General features: G+C 44.4%; 1 long non-coding RNA gene across 1 annotated transcript; it reads right to left on the reverse strand.

The window, feature by feature from the left end:
- Positions 1 to 1,774: 1,774 nt before the first annotated feature.
- LOC131275933 (uncharacterized) lies at positions 1,775 to 4,592 on the reverse strand. Its single transcript, XR_009183393.1, has 3 exons — positions 4,369 to 4,592; positions 3,364 to 3,494; positions 1,775 to 1,883 (listed from the first exon to the last, which is right to left on the reverse strand). It is a non-coding gene; the product is annotated as an uncharacterized lncRNA (long non-coding RNA).
- Between the last annotated feature and the right edge of the window lie 14,812 nt (positions 4,593 to 19,404).

Genomic DNA, 19,404 nt, shown 5'->3' on the forward strand with positions numbered 1-19,404 from the left:
GGTTCTGTTTAAATCCCAAATGCTTAAACTAAGAATAATGCATATTAATAGATATACAAGCTAATTAGTGACAAAAACCTAAGTCAAGTTAGTATCAATGCAACTGGTATGTTGAGTAAACATAACTCATGACATTAAAAGAACTGTTTTGTTCTTTATTATTCCTTTAATATTTATTCAGCTGAGGTAAATTTTTCCCGGTCCTGGATGAGCATTTCTCTGGGCCTCACGGTTTTTCTGCTCAGTCTTAGGTAGTTAGATTCGAGGTGTTGAACCAAATGCGATGTGGGATCCTGGGTTGGATCCTGGAGTAGAAAAACAACATTAGCAGAAAAACTGATGAAAGCCGAAGGAAGACTGGAGTTTAGTTGGTAACTTAGTTTTGACAAATGCACTGTGGTGTTATTAGATGTTAACATTAAGGGAAACAGTGATGAGTACATGGGAAATCTGTGTTATTTTTACAACTTTTCTGTACATTGAAAATTACTCCAAAATAAAAATTTTGTTAAAAAATAGAAGAGAAAACAGAAGACTGTAAGTAATTACAAGTGAAGAAGTAGGAGATCTAAGTTCAGATTTTAAAATTATACCTCTGGAATCCAGGGTTGCCTCAGGGACTGACTCTTTCAAAGGCTAGTTTTAAGATGGCTGCCTCTCTTTATAGGAGGGAGATCACATGTGGGCCTATTCCCAGGAAGCATTCTCTTCCTTCCTGGCCTTTGCAATGCCTCTCCTCATTTCTTACATACTTGCAGTATCATCTCCATCTCTGAAATCCAAAGACAAGGAAATCTTCCAGAGAACTTCAAGAAGTATTACAAAAGTCTTTTTCCAGAACTCATAGTTTATTATGATTTTTTTTGGTGAGCTAAGTTTTATGGATTGAAACCTCACAAAGACATGCTCAAGGCCTAACCCCATCCTGTGCGTGTGAACCCAATTGTAAATAGGCTCTTTGAAGATGTTATTAGTTAAGATGAGGCCACACTAAACCACAGTGGGCCTAATCCAGTGTTGCTGGAATCCTTAAAAACAGAGTAGTAGGAGGTAGAAGGAGATAGAAGACTATAGGATGGAGGTAGAGACTGAGTTATGGATTCTTGATAAGCCACTACCAGAATGCTACAGAATGCAGAGCAAGCATGACCCCGTCAAAACCTTGATTTTGAACTTCTAGACTTCCAAACTGAAATAATAAATTCCTATTGTTTAAACCAACCAGTCTGTGGTTTTTGTTATAGCAACTCTGGCAAACTGAGACACTAAGTAAATGTAAAAATTCTTTAGCCTACTCAAAGAAGGCTAAAGATGGAGATGTATTGTCTGTGCTCAGTAGTAAACTTTTTCAAGGTCTTAACTAAGTAGGAAGGGAGAGAAATGAATGAGCTGCCTTGATCGGCAATGTCAATGTGTGATATTATTAGTAACTTCCTGTCCAATGAACCTCCCTTTTCTCTTTAGAACATGACCTAAGTATCAGACCCACTTCAAGGAAGCCTTCTGCTAAGATAAGTGCCCCCAGTGGACTTAGTGGGGTCCATTTTTCCAAATTTGTTCTTTTTTCTTTATAACTATATAACAAATCACCACAAAACTTAGTACCTTAAAACAGCAAACATATATTATCTCATAATACCTCAGAGTCAGGAATTCAAGCACAGTTTGGCTCAGTGTCTCTCACAAGGCTACAGTCAAACTGCCAGCTGGGGCTGCCAAGAATTCAAGGCTTTACTGGGAGGGGAATAGTTTTGAGGATCACTCACACGTTGATAGAAAGCTGCTGGTCCTCACTGGATGTTGGGCAAATGCATCAATTCCTTGCCACATAGACCTCTCACAGGGCTGCTCATAATAGGGTAGCTGGTTTCCTTCAGAACAATCTAGCAAGAGAAGGTGCCCAAGATGGAAGCCACAACGTTTTGTAAGCTAATATCAGATGACGCCCAACCTCCTCTGCGTATTCTTTTCTTTGGAAGTGAGTCACTAGGTCCTGCCTTCCTCAAATAGAGAGAATTATACAAGGAGGCAAAAATCCTGGGAGTCATTTCAGAAGCGGCCTACCGCATTTGGTTAAATGGGTAGGCAGGTGAGTGGGTAGTAGATAGTTTGGTTGCTAGGAGGCATGTACATGTACAGACATAAGATGCCTATATACATATGCAGATGAGAGTGATTCCTTTCTTACAAATGTGCACATAGAGGTGGCCTTGGTAGTTAAAAGGGGAGTGCTCTGCTCTGGGTCTAGGCCGTGACCCAGAGATGCAGGTGAGTCCAGAGTTCTCACTGCACACCTGCTTGCAGGAGGGGCTCTGTCACTTTAAGTAGTAAACTAGACATTGAGATATTTTTTGTACATTCCTGGGAACCTAAAACACCATTTACAGCAGTGTTCCTATAGAAAAATGAAATCTGAATACCAAAAGTTAACTTATAACAACTTTGGTAAAAAGAGTCTACAGACTTTCTGCAGGAATTTGAATATATGCTAAGGTCAGAAGATTACAATGAATAACCCAACATCATGCCCTAGGATCTGGTTGGGAAACAATCACATAAAGGATCACTGGTGTAGCTGAAGTTTGTAAATTCCCAGAAAAGTGATAGAACTGAAGCCTGGTTGCAGTCCAGTCAAGCAATTCTCCAATAATCATTCTCCTGGGAACAAGTTTTCTTTCCCTAGCTACCCACAAGAAGGGCTTATCTATCCTAAGATGTTTGAGATGTGGTAATATTTTATAAATTATCAATAAACCCTTAAGCATTTTAGGACTTTGTACTTTGTAGTGGATTTGAGTAAGAGTGAATTGAAGTATAATTATGACTGATTATTACCTGACATTATTTTACCAGCTGTACTTCAGAAACCTGTGAGTACTATGTGCAAATTTCCATAATACATATACAAATTAATCATTTTGGCTCATGTCATCACTTTAAGAGCATTGCATCATTATGACAGGTATTTAGAAGTTGATCAAATGGCTTATCTCTCCAAGACCCAAGTAAATATTCAAGTTTTTCTGAAAATTTAGTGATCTGTGGAAATGTTTTTAAGGTATTTCTCAGATTTCACACAGAATAATAATAATAATAATGACCATCACCTATTGAGCATCTATAATAAAATTCATGACAATAATACAGTTATACGTTTTCATGTCCATTTGTATAAAAGACTTAGAGGTTTGCCAACTTAACACAATGTCAGAGGATTTGGGTCCTGGTTTATGACCTTTCTATAATGTCACAATGCTTCTCTATATTAATTAAAGAATCAGAAAATAAAATACGAGAAACAGCTTATCAATACAATTACCAAATTAGAGAAATTAAAATTTGCAATATTAAAAAGATGCCTACCATGGAATGTTGGATTAATTTTCATTGCACTTTCTACATGCTTCCCATGACACTGCCATGCTTCATTTATTGTTATTTTCGTTTTTCTTGGCCACGGATTAACTGACATTTTGTGTCCAGGACCACCTCACCTACAGATAATGATAAATTCATATAGATTTTGCAAGAAATACTCTGTTTCCATATATCAGATTTTAATTTGAATAATTAAGCTAAAGGAATCTAGATGTGCATGAAATTCCAGTAACAAACTATAGGTGAACATCCCATAATACTGGAGAATCTACAGGAGATCAAGTGCCCTCCAAGTCTGTAAAATAGGTGAAATTCTAGTATTTAACAAGTTCAGTTAAATATCCCATCCTTTAGTAGCTCACATTTTATAATAACAAACTCTCAAAAGTCTCATCCTTATAAATGTTAGTTCCTTTGGGAAATAGACCAGCTCATTTTAAATCTCCATCTAGTTTGTTTTCGAGCCACTATGTATGCCATATATTTTAAGTCATTTTGTTAGTAAACCTACAACAGAGAGAAAAACAATTTGTACAGTCACATCAGCAGCACAGGAAAAGAAAGAAAAAGAAAGTACATAAACTATCTAGGAAATAGCATAAACCAAAAAAGACAAACAACATCAGAAAGCCCAGGGTGGGGGGGTGGGGGGTGGGCAGGATTAATTAGGTGAAGGAAAGGGGGATTAGAGGTATAAAGGGATATGATGAAGTGTAAAAACTCTTATTTTCCTTCCCATACCACCCTCTAAAGTACTATTTCTAATGGACAAAATGCCCAAGAAGTGGGTTTCTTGGCCTTTTACGGAGCTAAGGGAGAGCCTCTTCCCTCAGGAATCCTGCAGTTCATAACACTTTGCTGTAATACACATTGCAAAACGGTAAGAAGAGAAATAGGAGAGTGAGGGGAACTGTTGGTCATTCCCCAAGGTCACTAGGAAATTAGGGAAAGGGCCAGAACAAGAAGCCACTGCCCCGATTTACCCTTTACCATTTCACTGCTATCCATGTCCCCTTCATGCCAACAGAGCTAATGACCAAGCATGGCAATTACGTTATTCCAGTTTCCTCTGCAATTTCAATTACATAAGTTGTATTCCTCCAAGTCCAATTCTTGCTTGTCGTAAATAAAGCTATTGCTGATGATAAATAAAACTCTTAATAATCTAGACATGAAATGAGTTGCAATCTCTTCCTCTTGTGACTTCAAGAGCCCTAGAGAGTCAATTTAATTCTCATTCCTCTCAACTACAAGGAAATATTTGTACCGATAGAGTATTGTGGCTTTCCCACTTCTTAACCTGTCCCTGGGGAGCCTTCTGAATAAATCTACAATTCTGTGGGTTTGGGTTTTATTGTCATCATTTAAAATGCATCTATTACTTGCAGACTCCTGAGTCAATGTATAACCAAAACCTGAATTCAATTTAAGAGCAAGAGAATAAAACTCCCCGTAAAGATGGGAGATTGATAGGCAATACAGAAATCTAGAGAGATTGAAAAGGGTCCTAAGAGGTAGTGAAGATTAAAAACAGGGAGGTTTAGCTTGAAGAGATCTACAAAACTCAAACAGTGCTTGGGGAGAGAATTTCCATAGAAGAGCTGATTTCTTCAATTCCTGTAGTATCCATTGGGACCTAGAGCCCATTCTGACCTTAACTGTCATTAAGGGGAAAGGTGCATTCTACAGTTGCTATAGCAACCTTCCTTTTTAGCCATTGCCTCTCATTTTCCTCAATTCAACTTCTGTGAGTTGCTTCTCTCTCCTCTTTATCAAGAAACTAGCTTCTCTTCAATTATATTTTAAATTTGAGTTAAAGTCCCAGCTGTATTCTTAGGGGATCTATACACATTAGCAAAATAAAGTCTCTTCCCCTCATAAACCATTGATCATGGTGATGAGCTTTACTAAGTAGCTACCATCCAACTGCTTCGAATGGCGGACTGTGTGTATGTGTGACTGGTGGAGAAGGGGGATGGAGAACTCTAGTTGAAGGACCAATTTATTTGAATAGCCCCTTCCTCCATTGTTCTACGAAATAAGCCTCAAATTCAAAAGTGTCTGCAAATTCTGCCCCTTTGCATTGATGTCTTCATGGATTTCAACAGGGAAAGAAAAGGAGAGACCAAAGAGGTCATCAGATCAGGAGCAGAGATTCCCGACTTCCATTTATCAACTACGTGATCTTGGATGAACCAGTCACCACAACAGGCCTCAGTTTCTCTTCTATAAAGTGGGGAGAATAATATTATAGTTTCCATAACTGAGTTTCAGAGAGGCTGTAAAAGTTTAGAGAGATACTGCATTTAAAAATGTTATACCCATGTAAGCTATTATTATGTAATTTAGATGTTTTCTATACCCATCAAAATTCATTTCAGAGGACTGTTGGCTTCTGTTCAGTGACAGCCATTTGTAGCTTAAGTAAGTATAATTAGGCAGTGAGCCATCCAGCTTCCCGGTTTCGTGAGTTTTTGTTTATGAAGAAGTTCCTGATGTTTAGAATTTTCATCCATGCTCGCTAATTGGCTTTAAATGCTAGTAGAAAGAAACTGTTACTGACAGTAAATTGAAATGCTTGCATTTCATTCCTTTCAAAGTCTTGGTTACCCTAAGACAGGATTGTTTTTTACCCCACATTTTAAAACTCTTTTTACTGTGTTAGGTTGTAAAAGTATAAAGGAATTCACGCCTCAACGCTTTAACTCTTTGAGTGTGTTAAGTTCCGTAACATTGTGTGTGTGCACATGTTTCTGTGTGCATGTGTGAGTGGATCCCATAATGTTCTGGATTATTTTAAGTCTATTTTACTCTACTATAAAGGGAAGATTTGTGACTTCTTAATAACTGTACCCACATCTGCTTAATTTGAAGTTCTGGGTCCCAAGTCAACCCTTAAGTCTATACTATTTTTTCTCCAAGGTTCTGCATCAATTTTTAGTAAACTGAAACTACTTGCCTCTGCAAATTACGAGCTCTGGGGCATGTGCCTGGTTAGCACCTGGCTACAACTGAGCGGTGCATCACCTCCCTCCAGGGTTTACTAGCAGAGAAAGGATGTAATGCACAATCCTGGCAACGGAAAGGCCTCTGTAATGGTAGCCATTCAAGTCACTGCAAGTAGATTCCAAACCCTGAGGCGATGCCGGTAAGACCTCTTTGCTAAGCAATCCTCTGGAGAGAAATGGAAACCAGATTGGTTGTCCGCCCTTCTCACAGAGATTAAGTTTCCCTCACAGAAGCAAAGAGCTCATTTCCATACTTCACTCCAACCTTGCATCTTAGAGACCAGTTTATTAACTACCCCTTCTCTCCCTTAATCTTAGTATTGATCTATCTACTTTCAGTAAGATAGCACATCTCAGCTTAGAGATCTCTAGAGGAAAACAAAATGACAATTATTCTCTTTCTCTTCCTCTCTGGATCTCTCTCACACACGCATGCTCTTTCTCACACACACACCTGGGTCCTACACCAGAGCTTTCAAAACCCAGATCTGCAAGTATGAAGCCCTTTGCTTTTCTAACTAAAGACAAGAGAATTTGGAATAAAAGGTTTGACACCATGAGAACATTAAATGAAAAACAATTATTCAAATCAGTGGCTGTGGAAAAAGGCATAAAGAACTAATTAGAAGCTCCACTTTAAGGTAGAGAGAGAAATGCATCTCGAGTTGTCAGGAGCATGAGCTCTGGAGTCAGGGTACCTGGTCTTTAATCCCAAGTCCACAATTTACTAGCAGCAAGGCTAGCAAAGCTACTTCACCTGTCTCTTGGTTTCCTCAAAATGGGGATGAAAATAGAGGAAAAATGAAATAATACAAATCATGAACTTAGAATATCATATGGTCAGTGTGAGCACTGGATGAGTGTGTTAGCTACTCTCATTACTGTTATTATCATCACAAAAGTACTACAAAATGCAGCAGTGAGTCATAAGGAATACAGACGGGTGTCAGATATCGTACTGTGGTACTGGGATGCACATCAAAGGTGATTAACTTAATAAAAGATCTCATTTCTAGGGGACTTAGCAAGTTTTCACTATGGCCACCACTGTATTTGTCTTATCTTTAACACCCCACCCTCTTGTGACGTAGGTAGGTTCATCCAATTTTAGCACATTAGAGGAGTTGTTATTCACCCAAGACTACAAAGCCAGTAAATGGTGGAGCAGGAATTCAAACTCAAAGGTTTTCACTAAAGCTTCCTGGGAAGTTTTAATGACTAAACCATGGTGAAGGTTAAATGCTTTTTCAAGGTCGGGGACCCTGCCTCTTCCTGCTGTGCCACGTGGCCTCACACTGGCACTCTTTGAGACTCTTCAGTGGAAACCACAGTAGAGTAGGTGACTGTTTCAGAAGAGTCCGTGAAGTCCAACGATGTTTCAAGATTGGCAGTGCCAAAGCACATACTCTTTGACGCGATCACACACATCCCCAGCATGCTTTCGCTTCCTGTCTGGGCATGCGGTTTTTCTTTTTCTTTTTCTTTTGCATTTCTAAGTCTTCCGGGAAACAGGGATAATGATATAGTCCCTGCTTCTCTACACCAAGGTTTCTCTGTGTAGGGAATCAACTTTTTGGTAAGACACCACCCTTTTGGTAGTGATGGTGGTAATGGTGGTGGCAGTTTTGTGTTTGGTTTGGTTTGACTCCTTAAGACTCTTAAAAAACTTCAGAGTCAAATTCTGCAAACTCTTGGTGGAAAAGTCCCTTGATATTAGTTGCTCTGAGGCTGACAGTAAATTTAGTGATTGGACATTCATCGGCCATAAGCTGAAAGAAAGGTTGTGTACAGAAGAGTTAAATACATACTCTGGCCTGTGGTTTTACCTCATAAAGAGACAAAAGATACAGTTGTGGTCAGGCTTCCCTGTCTTTGGAAAAAACTAGTATCTCATCTAGATTACAGGAAAACAGAGAACATTTCATCAGCCAGCACATTTCCACAATCCCCAATCCCCTTCATTTCCAAAGGGGAAAATTAAACCTTTTTAAAAATTGAACGTGGATTCATTAGAGCGGAGCCCTCGAATAACTTTTGCACCAAAGTATATGTGACCCTGGGAAAGTGTTCTTCCAGGATTGCTCCACAGTCTTTCCTGATAAGCAGACGTTTAGGGAAAGAACATGGTATTCCTCAGAAAGCCAAAATTCCCTAAATTAACCTTTACTTCAGTTAACATCACATAAGAACATCTGTTTGAGTTTTCACACTTGAACTCCCCAAAAGCAAATGCTTATCCTATAAAAAGGAGAGCTGTGATCATTTTTATTTTGTTTCATCTCCAACTGGTCCGTAATTCATCAATGAAAGTACCGTAAGCTTTGGTTGAATATTTTTACAAGGTCTTCACATCTATTTTAGAAGACATTCATTCTGTTGATTGTTCTGTTTATAATTGTCAGTTTCTCCTATTGTTATGCAGCATATATCATTTTCATATCATTAAGAAATTGTGCAGCTCCTTTGTTCTTCTGCTCTTATTTCTTGGGAAGGGAAGTGGGAGGAAGAGTGAGTGCTAACAGGTCCATCTTTAAACATGTGGGAATCAAGCATGTGCTAGAGGAAATGGACCTGAATATTTAGGAGACATGTTAACTACAGCAGATGCATCCTGGAGCCATTGATGTGACATTGAGATGTTCTTCATGCTGCTGTGAAAACCACATAAAGATGAGAGTAATATTATCAATTTGGAGATTTCAAGTGAGAATGAAAGATAAGAAATGGTCATTAAAAATATAGAAAGACGCAGGAGCACATTTAACTAGTTCTTATAACTAAAAGCAGAGACCCAGATAATTATTATATGAACTGAGATGAATTCTGATTTGTCTTTAGAAGAGTTTAATATCTACATACAAATGAAAATATTATCTATTATAAGAATGTAGATATATATATAAATAGAGCTGATATCCATTTTCCATATTTTTAGCATCTCTGTATATTTTATGATAACTACTAATGCTTGAAATCCCATGCTAAAACCATTTCCAGAAATGAAATGCACTCTCCGTTATAACAACAAAGACCTTCTCACTCTCAGGAAAGTTCCATGAGCTACTCAGAGCCTGTGCTCTTGCTTCTCTCTGTCTAGATTCTAGAAGGCTCTCCTCCAAGGATTCAGGTCCTGGGCTCCTTGTGAGTACAGATGAGGTCAAAACTCCTCCACGAAGATCTAGTCCATAGTGACCACCGGCTCTGCTGACCTTTTAGACACTGTCTGGACATCTGATTTTGGCTCTCAATTTTATTGCTTTTTCTCCTTTTTTAGCTTTTGAAGTTTTTCCTCTGTGGTAAGAGAAGGTCATAGGACTTCAGAACAGAAAGAGTATTTAGCAATTTTGTAACTTATTCTAAATAGGAACAACTGAAGTCCTGAGGAGGTAAGGCATGCAGTTAGATGACAATAGAGCCTAACAAGAGCTGGGGCCAGGGCTCTTGCCTGAGTCTGTAAGAGCAGAGTCTCCCTGTGCTCTGTTGTGCCTCTCACAGCTTGTCCACATAAAGCCTGCACATAGGCAGTCCAAAATAAATGTCTCCTTCCAAACATCAAACAAGATAATCAGAACGATCCAAGATGGTGCAGTAGGGAACGGCAGGCTACACTCCTCCTCTAGAAACTGTGGGAAGCACTATACCCATTAAAAATAAGTCCCAGAGACTTATATCTTCCATCTGTTCATATGCTGGTTGATCCTTGAATCTCAGCAGAGTTGCAGCCAATACCTATTCCTCTGTTCATCGGACTCACCCAGGACAACTAACTACATGATGTTGATGGACAATCCACATCCCAAAAAGCAAAGAGTATCTACAGCTGTAAGCAAAACAGTTCCTTCCATCTGCCCTCTCAGTCTGAAGCAGAGTGGGCATCACTATCTCAAAATCCTCAAGATTGAGGAATGAACAAACGTAAGGGGGGAGGGCAGCCATGGACCAAAGTACACTTGTTACTATTATAGTAGTGGAAGAACTTGTAACATTGATAGGAAAGTGGTCACCAGGGGTTCTGAGGGGAAGGAGAGGCAAGAATAGGTGGAACCAAGGGCATTTTTAGGGCACTGGAATTGTTCTGCATGCTGTTGCAATGATGGAGACAGGCCATTATGCATTTTGTCAAAACTTAGAAAATTGTGTGGTGCGAAGCGTAAACCACAATGTAAACGATAGGCCAAGGTTGATAGCAATGCTTCATTATTTGTTCATTAGCTGTAACAAATGTACCACACTAACGAAAGATGTTGTTAATAGGGGAAAATTGAGAAGGGGAGAGGGTGAGGTACATGGGAATCCCCTATATTTTTTTATGTAACATTTCTGTAAGCTAAAATTTCTTCCAAAATAAAGTTAAAAAATAAAAAGAATAAAGAACAAAAGAAAGGCTAATCAGTAATAAAGGCTGAAAAATCAGGACTTGTCACTCTCTTGGGAAACATTGGCCTCCTTGTCCTGACCCTGAGTACAATTTTTTGGTATTTCCCAGCCCACCTCTGCATTTGTTCAGAGGTAGAACTGTGCCCTGTATCATCTATACCCTGATTTGGTAAAATTGTGAAAATTGTGCTTCACTTCTCACCAAACCCTCATCTACCAGCTTACAAAATTTTATTGTATTTGTGATATTGATGGCCAGAGGAAAGTTATTAAGAAGTGAGAGTTATTATCTGGACATGAGCACAGAAATGAAGCATTATTCATTGTGTCTTTCTAACAGTGTCACCGACAGATGAGACAAGCTGGTGGCAAGTTTCAGTTATTTCACAGGAAACACATCCCTCTCTGGAAATGTGAGGGTCGAAAGAGCTGGAAAACACATTTTTTTCTAGACAGCTTCCTACCAGCTATCCAGAGAGGTAGCTCACAGAGGTCTGACTGTAAATCAAATTTGTCCTCTCCACAGGGCAAGTCTGTTGATAAACGTGAAAATGAAAGTCAGACACACACACACACCTATCAGTAAGTGAACAGGTGCCTGCTGCAAAACGCTTACAGAAGGAACAATGGGAAAAAGAACGGCAGGTAATTTAAAAAATCACCTGCCTGAAGATGAACTACATGCTATGCAAATCAGAGTGCTGATTTTTAACAAATTCTTGGGGTGGGCCTGGCCCCCCAGATTTTGCCATCTTGTCAGCTTGGCTCTTCCTTCACCCCCTTACTCTCACTCTGTCCTGTTGCTGCCTCCCTTCACCCCTCCTCCTTGCTTTTGTTATCTCCCTTTTCCAGCCGTTGCTATCCTTCCCGCCAGTCCCGTCCACTTAGCCAACTCATAATCTGCCCCCTTTCTTAATCACCGCCTACCTCATAGCTGCCTGCACAGTTCCGCCTATCCACTACCGCCCCGTAGTTTACCCGCCCCAATTCCTACCCCTCCCTTGACCCGACCTTATATAATCAAGTGTATTTCCGCAATAAATTGGACTAGCTCATTCTCACAGGCTGTCTCCGTGGTTTTTACCGCGCGTCCCCCACGCCTGGAGAACCTAGGCCTACGCGTTGGCCTAGGGGCTCACCGCCGAGCCGTGGAAGCCCGCCCGGTCCTCGTAGGTTGCTAACTTAGAGTAGCAGCCCACAGCAGGGGTTGCTAACTTGGAATAGCAGCTCACAGCTGGGGGCCCGCCCGGGATCCTTTCCTTCCACCACCCTCCGGCCCCTCTCTGCTGCTGCTGCTGCTGTCTACTGGCGACCATTTCAGCTCTCCAGGTAGGGACCCCATCGCCGTCTTTTCTTCTCCCACTATGGGCACCTCTCTCTCCTCACACCATACCCCTCAGGTTCGGCTTTTAGCCGCCCTGCTTGATACCAATGGAGTCCGCGTTTCCCTAAAACAGCTCCAAAAATATTGGGACCTGCTACTCCCTCTTAATCCGTGGCTCGCCACCTGCCAGCTCTGGAGCCCAGACACATACTCTCGACTCATACATCGAGTCACCTCCGCCATAGAGCATGAAAAGCGGTCTTTTCCGCACTGCCTGCTGCCTGCTCTAGTAGCCATACGCGCCTGCCTCCTTGGTGCACCGTCAGAAGCCATCCGAGACAAATCAGTTAAGCAACCCAATGACTATGAGCCCGATGATCCTGGCGACCCAAATTCTCTGTCTGACCAGCTCGCCGCCGCTCTCGAGCGCGAACCTCCCCGCCCGCGCTCCCCACGGCCCGCAGAAGCCGCTTTAGTAGCTCCTCAAAATAGCGGACTTTCTCCTTTTTCTTCCACCTCTGCCCAAAATGGCGCACTTCCGGCTTCTTCTTCACCTATGTCCGAGCCCGCCGGCGGGAACAAAGGCGCCTCCTCTCACCTTTACCCGCCCCTCCCTGTCTCGTCATCTTCCGGCCCTGCCCCGGACATAATGTCGCCACCATCTTGGCCGGCCCCCGGAAATGACGTGACTTCGCCGCCATCTTGGCCGGCCCCCGGAAATGACGTGACTTCGCCGCCATCTTGGCCGGCGCCCAAAAATGACGTAACTACATCGCCATCTTGGCAGGCGCCTAAAAGTGACGTCGCCGCTCCGCCATCTTGTCCAGCGCCCAAAAATATCCCGCCGCCAGTTTGTTGCCGCCTTGACGCTGCTAAGCCATCATTCTCTCATCTGTTTCCCGCTACCGTTCATCCCTCGCCACCACCGTATGGCAGCAGCTCCCCACCTGCTTCTAGCGAAGCACATTCTCCCGCCCCCCAGCTATACCCGCTCAACCCGCTGCCCACGCAGCAACGCCCTCAGACTTGGCTTCCCTTCACAGCCGAAGAAGTTAAAACTCTTCGCAAAGCTGTTAAAGAAGACGGCATAGGTAGCCCATATGTCCAACAATTAATAGAAGAGTTAGGGGTTCAACTTGCTCTTCCTTATGACTGGATTTCTCTAGCCCGTTCCATCCTTCCGCCAGGCCAGTTCCTTGAATGGCGTGCTTACTATCAAGTAGCTGTTGATAAGCAAGTGGTAGAAAATGTCCAGGCGGGTATCCAAGATCCAGCTGACGCCTACACAGGAATTAACAACTATGCTGACCCTCGTTCTTATATAAACATAGATCCAGGGTTTTGGCACCGAGTAAAAGCTCTTGTCCAGCAATCGTTCTCTTTAGTTTCTACCAAGCAGTCCACCAAATTTACGCAAATGCTTCAAGACTCGCAAGAAACCTTTCCAGCATTTGTCGCACGCGTTTTAGAAGCATGCCAGCGGAAAATTACTAACGAAGATGCTCAGTTTGTGTTAGCAAAAGAACTCATTCTCGATGGGTGCCTTGCACCCTTCCGAGCCGTTATTCTTCCTATCCGTGATAAGCCAATACATGAATGGGTATTGGCTTGTCGAGATATTGACCCACAGACTAAAGCACTTACTGCTGCCTTCGCTTCCGCCATGGCTGTGTCATCTGCCTCCACTTCTGCCTGCTTTCGATGCGGTCAGCCCGGTCATTTTGTCCGCGAGTGCCCTCAACAGGCAGCTCCCCGCCCTGCCGTAGCACTGCACAGACCAAGAGGCCCCCCCACACCATGCCCGCGCTGTGGCAAGGGGTATCACTGGGCCCGCGATTGCCGCTCATCGCAACGTATCTCCCAGCCTTTAAACTTCCAGCGGGGCAGGCCTCAGCCCCTCCCCCAAGAGGCCCTCCAGAGAGCTCCAAAACCTTAATGTGGACAATGCCTATCAAACGTCACCAAAAACCTTCCTTAGAGCTTAAAATAAACGGACAATGGCTTGAAGGGCTCTTAGACTCTGGTGCTGAAATCTCTTGTATTCCCTTTGAAATCGCCACCTTCAATCATTGGCCCCTCGAAACCGGCCCTCAAGTCATCGGCGCCACGGGAGCTGCTACCTCCTGGAAAACCTCCCAGCCTCTGCATTGGAGCGACCGAGAAGGTCACGAAGGCCAGATTCGTCCACTCGTCCTTTCTTCAGTCCAAACCATCCTGTGGGGAAGAGATGTACTCAGCCAGCTAAAAGCTCGAATCACCACAGAAGCCTTCATAGCTGCGCCGCCCCCCCCCCCTTATAGGGGCCACTGCTCCCATCTCAAGACCTGACCCTATCCCTCTGGAATGGGACACAGAGGAGCCCATCTGGGTTGAGCAGTGGCCCTTGCCAACTCATAAACTGCAAGCTCTCTCTGCCCTCGTCGAAGAACAGCTACAAGCAGGGCATATTGAGCCGTCTACCAGTCCCTACAATTCGCCAGTCTTCGTCATCAATAAAAAGAACACGAGCAAGTTCCGCCTCCTTCATGACCTTCGAGAAATTAACAAACATATTAAGTCAATGGGATCACCTCAGCCTGGTTGCCCGCATCCCACTGCAGTCCCTCAGCATTTTTATGCAGCCACCATTGACATCAAAGATTGCTTTTTCTCCATTCCTCTTCACCCGCGAGACTGTCCACGATTTGCGTTTACAGTCCCGCGTACCAACAATCAAGGAGCAGCACTCCGATTCCAATGGCGAGTACTACCACAAGGCATGCGGAACAGTCCAACTATATGTCAGCTCTATGTCAATCATGCCATTGAGCCGCTACGCTCTAAGTTCCATCTAGAGCACACATACATCATCCACTATATGGATGGCCTCCTTTTAGCAGCAAGTTCTAACACACTTCTCAATGATTTACTCTCTGCAGTTACGACAAACCTTTCAAGTCTTGGATTAATAGTGCAACCTGACAAAGTCAACCCCCAGCCACCTTTCCAGTTCTTAGGCTTTCATTTTCATCAATATATTCGGCCCACCAGCCCGCGAATCCATGTTTCTGATCACATGACGCTGACTGAGCTCCAACGGCTTTGCGGACAAATCAATTGGCTTCGATCAGCACTCCCCATCACAACAGCGCAAATGCAACCCCTTTTCGAGCTCCTGCAGACTAAGTGCAGTCCATCCGCTGCAGTCGTTCGCCCCATCACCATCACCCCAGCTGCCAAAGAAGCCATCCAACAAGTAAATGCTGCACTCCAGCAATGCCGCCTAGAGCGATTCTCTCCCGATCTCCCAATCCTTGCCTTAGTTTTGCCAACACCAGTCACCCCAACGGGTCTCCTATGGCAAGATGGTCCTCTTCTTTTTCTACACACGTCAAAAAGTAAACTCCCAAAAATCTGCCCATTTACAAGGGCTTGGATCACATTAGCCACTGACTTAGTACTTCTCTCCATACAAACGTACGGCGTCCCGCCACACACCATCGTTTGGCCCTTTGATGCAAAAGAAGTTACCTCTCTCATCATGAATAATGCCCAAATGCAAAGCCTAATAGAATTCTTTCGTGGCTCTTTTGACAATCACTATCCGCATCATCCACTACTACAAGGGGTATCTCAATTAGCATTTTCCAACCCGTTCCATCCGCTGCCCGCAAGAAAGCCAATTCCTTTTGCCATCACTGCTTTCACCGATGCTTCAAAAAAGGCATTCGCTGCTGTCATATATACGCCAAGAGAACCTAAGCCACGACAATTGGTGTTTGCTAATGACTTTTCTGTCCAAACAGGTGAACTTTTAGCTGTCGCCGCAGTCCTCAATCTCTACCCGGACCAGCCTCTTAACATCTTCACAGACAGCTTATACACTTTACAAGTGTGTCGCAGCCTCCCGCTTGCTACTTTCCTACCCAGTGACTTAACTATTGACCAAGCACTCGCTTTTGTACAGCGACTGCTTGAAGAAAGGCAACAACCCTGGTTCATTGCTCATATCAGAAGTCACTCTGGCCTGCCAGGACCGCTAGCTCAAGGAAATGCCCTCGCCGATGCTTTAGCATCCGGCCACCATGTATGCCCAGTTGCCATTCAAGAAAACCTCACTGACAAAACAAGACTGGGAGACTTTGTCAACCAAGCTAAGCTCCTACACTCTCAATTCCACTTCTCAGCGCGATCCATTCAAAAGCTCTTCCCAGACCTCCCCATTGAAACATGTAAACATCTTGTGCGCTCCTGCCAAACATGTGCACCTTTGCTGCCTCTTGGACCCTTGCAGCCTCGCGGAGCTAATCCCCGCGGCCTACGGCCTAACTCCCGCTGGCAACTTGACGTCACACACGTTAGCGCCTTTGGACGCCTTAAGTATCTTCATGTTGCAGTTGATACTTTCTCGCACCTGTGCTACGCCGTGCCCCTCACAGGAGAGAGTGCTAAACATTGCATCAAAGCACTCCGACAAGCCATTCTATTCATGGGAATTCCCTGGGATCTCAAAACCGACAATGGACCAGCCTATCGCAGTGCCACCTTTGCCAGCTTCGTACAAATGTACCACATCACACACCATTTTGGCATCCCCTACAATCCACAAGGGCAAGGAATTGTTGAGCGCACTCACCAACAGCTCAAGCTACTCATTCAAAAAGAAAGAGCTTCCTCCCCCCATAAAGCCCCTGCTGACGTCATCACTGCCTGCCTTATTCATCACAATCTCCTGACCTTCGATGACAAGGGACTTTCCCCAACCCACAAACACTGGGGACCCATGTGGCAACCCTCGCAAGTCCCTCTTGTTCACTGGAAAGACCCTGCCACAAATCTTTGGCAGGACCCGGCTCCCTTGCTAGCACAGGGGAGAGGTTTTGCTTGTATCTTCCCAGACTCTGAGCCACAACCACTCTGGGTTCCTGGGCGCTATATCAGGCCTGCCACCGACCCCAAGGTTCCCCTTAATGATAAGTACCCTATGACCTCCGTGAGAGACAACATTGACAGCGAAGGCCCAGATGTCGCCCCATTCGCTCAAATTCAGCACCAACCAGCCCCTCCCTGAAATGCTTATATTTAAATAAGTGCTCTCTCCGAGTTTCTTTCTGCTGATTGCCCCTCCTCTATGAGGGCTCTCTTCTCCTTCTTTTGTCATTACAGATCTCTCAAAGGACCCAACTCTGCATACTCCACAAGAAAAGCCTTTGCTACCTCCGCAACCCGCCGTTGAAAAGTGCCTGACCTTCACCAAAACGTGCTTTATAGTTCATCAGAAAAGAACTCTCAGTGCAGATGCTCCTCAAGCTCCCCTCGCACCCACTCTTACTCTGCTTCTTTCTTGTAATTTTCATTTTCTTAACAATCTTCTCAGCTGTTTGCCTCGCAGCTACAGCCCCAACAGATTGGAACCTCCGTCAACGCCTCCTCCTCGCTGTCGCCTTTCTACTTTTAATTGGCACTTTCACCTCTCTCGTCGTCCTTCTCCCATGACCACTATACGCCCCCAGGTAAATTCACCCGAGTCTACCTCTCCGACACCGTCGTCCATGGGAACCACACCAGCTCTTTCTCGCCGCGAACGACGTCGACAACGTTTCTTTGCCCGCCGCCTAAGCCGTCTTTCCCTTGAAGATGATGACCCCATCGAGCGCCAAGTTCTCCAACTCCTCCGATGAGCCCGCTCTGTTCATACCCCCGCCTCCTGTTCCCCTACCCTCCCCTACCTCATCCATCTCCTCATTCTCATGTTGTCTCTAGCCTCCTCTGCCCAAAGCTCCTCCTCCCATCAGCCATTCAATTGGACCCTGCAGACATTTCCAGAAAAACGTGTTCTCGCTTATAATGTTACTAGTGTCGCTCCCTCCTTTTTTACGCACGTCTGCCCTCTTGCTGGAATTTCCTTCCATCCCGAATGCCAAGTGAGTAACATCAAAAAAGCAAAAGTAGGCTTCCACCATTCCTCATCCTGTCGAGGCGGGAATACAGCATGCCTGCTTTCTCGAAACAATCGTCTCCTTGGCCCTCAATTTAACCCTGTGTCTGGTTTTTACATCTGTCCTGCTAGTGCTCGAGGTTGTCATGACCCATCACACTTCTACTGTCCCTCTTGGGGATGTGTGACCATGGCCCATGGATGGTCCGGCGCCACCAACAGAGACCCGTATCTCTCTCTCCAAGTAGCCAACAATTCCCGTTGGGACTTCATTTCGCTGACAGTAAAAAACCCAAACGACGATACATGGCTGGCCGCTCGCCCCTATGGACTCCTGTTGTATATGAGCAACTATGATCGTGGCGCTTTGTTTGAAATCCAAAAGCGTGTTGTCTCCACCCCACCCTCTGCTATTGGTCCCAACCACATCCTTAACCCTCCTCCCTCACCCACTGTTCACCTTCTTCCGTCCTCATCTACTCCCCTCAAAATCTCTTCCACCTCGGCCGCCGTCGTCCCTTCTACAAGCCCCACTTCCCCCCCCCCCCCCCGCTTCAGGTATACAACCACATCCTCTCATCCCCTCTAGTCCCTACTTCAAACTCCTAAACGCCTCCTATTCCTCTCTCAACGCCTCCCACCCCAACCTCACTCGCTCTTGCTGGTTGTGTCTTTCCCCCAGCCTCCCCCTCTATGATCCACTTGCTATCCCTTCACCACTCTTTACTTCCTCCACCGACGATTCCCCCTCTTCCTGCAATTGGAATCAATCTACTCATGTCCCACTCACTTTTACGCACATCTCTTCCAAAGGTTTATGCATTCACCCCCGTTCTTCCCACACTCCTAGCCTTACTGCCTGTACCAACTATACCTCCCCAAACATCTCTGCCAAATACTTAGTTCCCCTAAACACCACCCAATGGCTCTGCTCTTCCACCAGACTTACCCCATGCTTATCTGTTGCCACACTTAACAAGACCAAAGAAACGTGTGCTCTCATCCTCCTCACGCCTCGAGTCATCTATCACACTCCTCTACATTTCTTTGAAGCCTTTGACCACACTCAAGAAGCTATTTACCTCCACAAACGCGAACCTATTACTGCTGTACTCACTGTCACTTCCCTCCTAGCTACAGCTGGAGCTGCCACTGGTGTTGCAGCCCTAGCCACACAAGCCTCCGCCCTCCAAAACCTCAGACAAGCAGTAGACGCTGATATCATCTACCTCCGAGATGCAGTCAAATATCTTAGAGACTCCCTCAATTCCCTTTCAGAAGTTGTCCTGCAAAACTGCCGAGGCCTTGACCTCCTCCTCCTCAAAGAAGGTGGCCTATGTGCAGCTCTGGGAGAAGAATGCTGCGTCTATGCCAACTATACCGGTTTAGTAGACTCCAGC

This window comes from Dasypus novemcinctus, chromosome 25, assembly GCF_030445035.2.
Source record: "Dasypus novemcinctus isolate mDasNov1 chromosome 25, mDasNov1.1.hap2, whole genome shotgun sequence".
Lineage (NCBI taxonomy): Eukaryota > Metazoa > Chordata > Mammalia > Cingulata > Dasypodidae > Dasypus > Dasypus novemcinctus.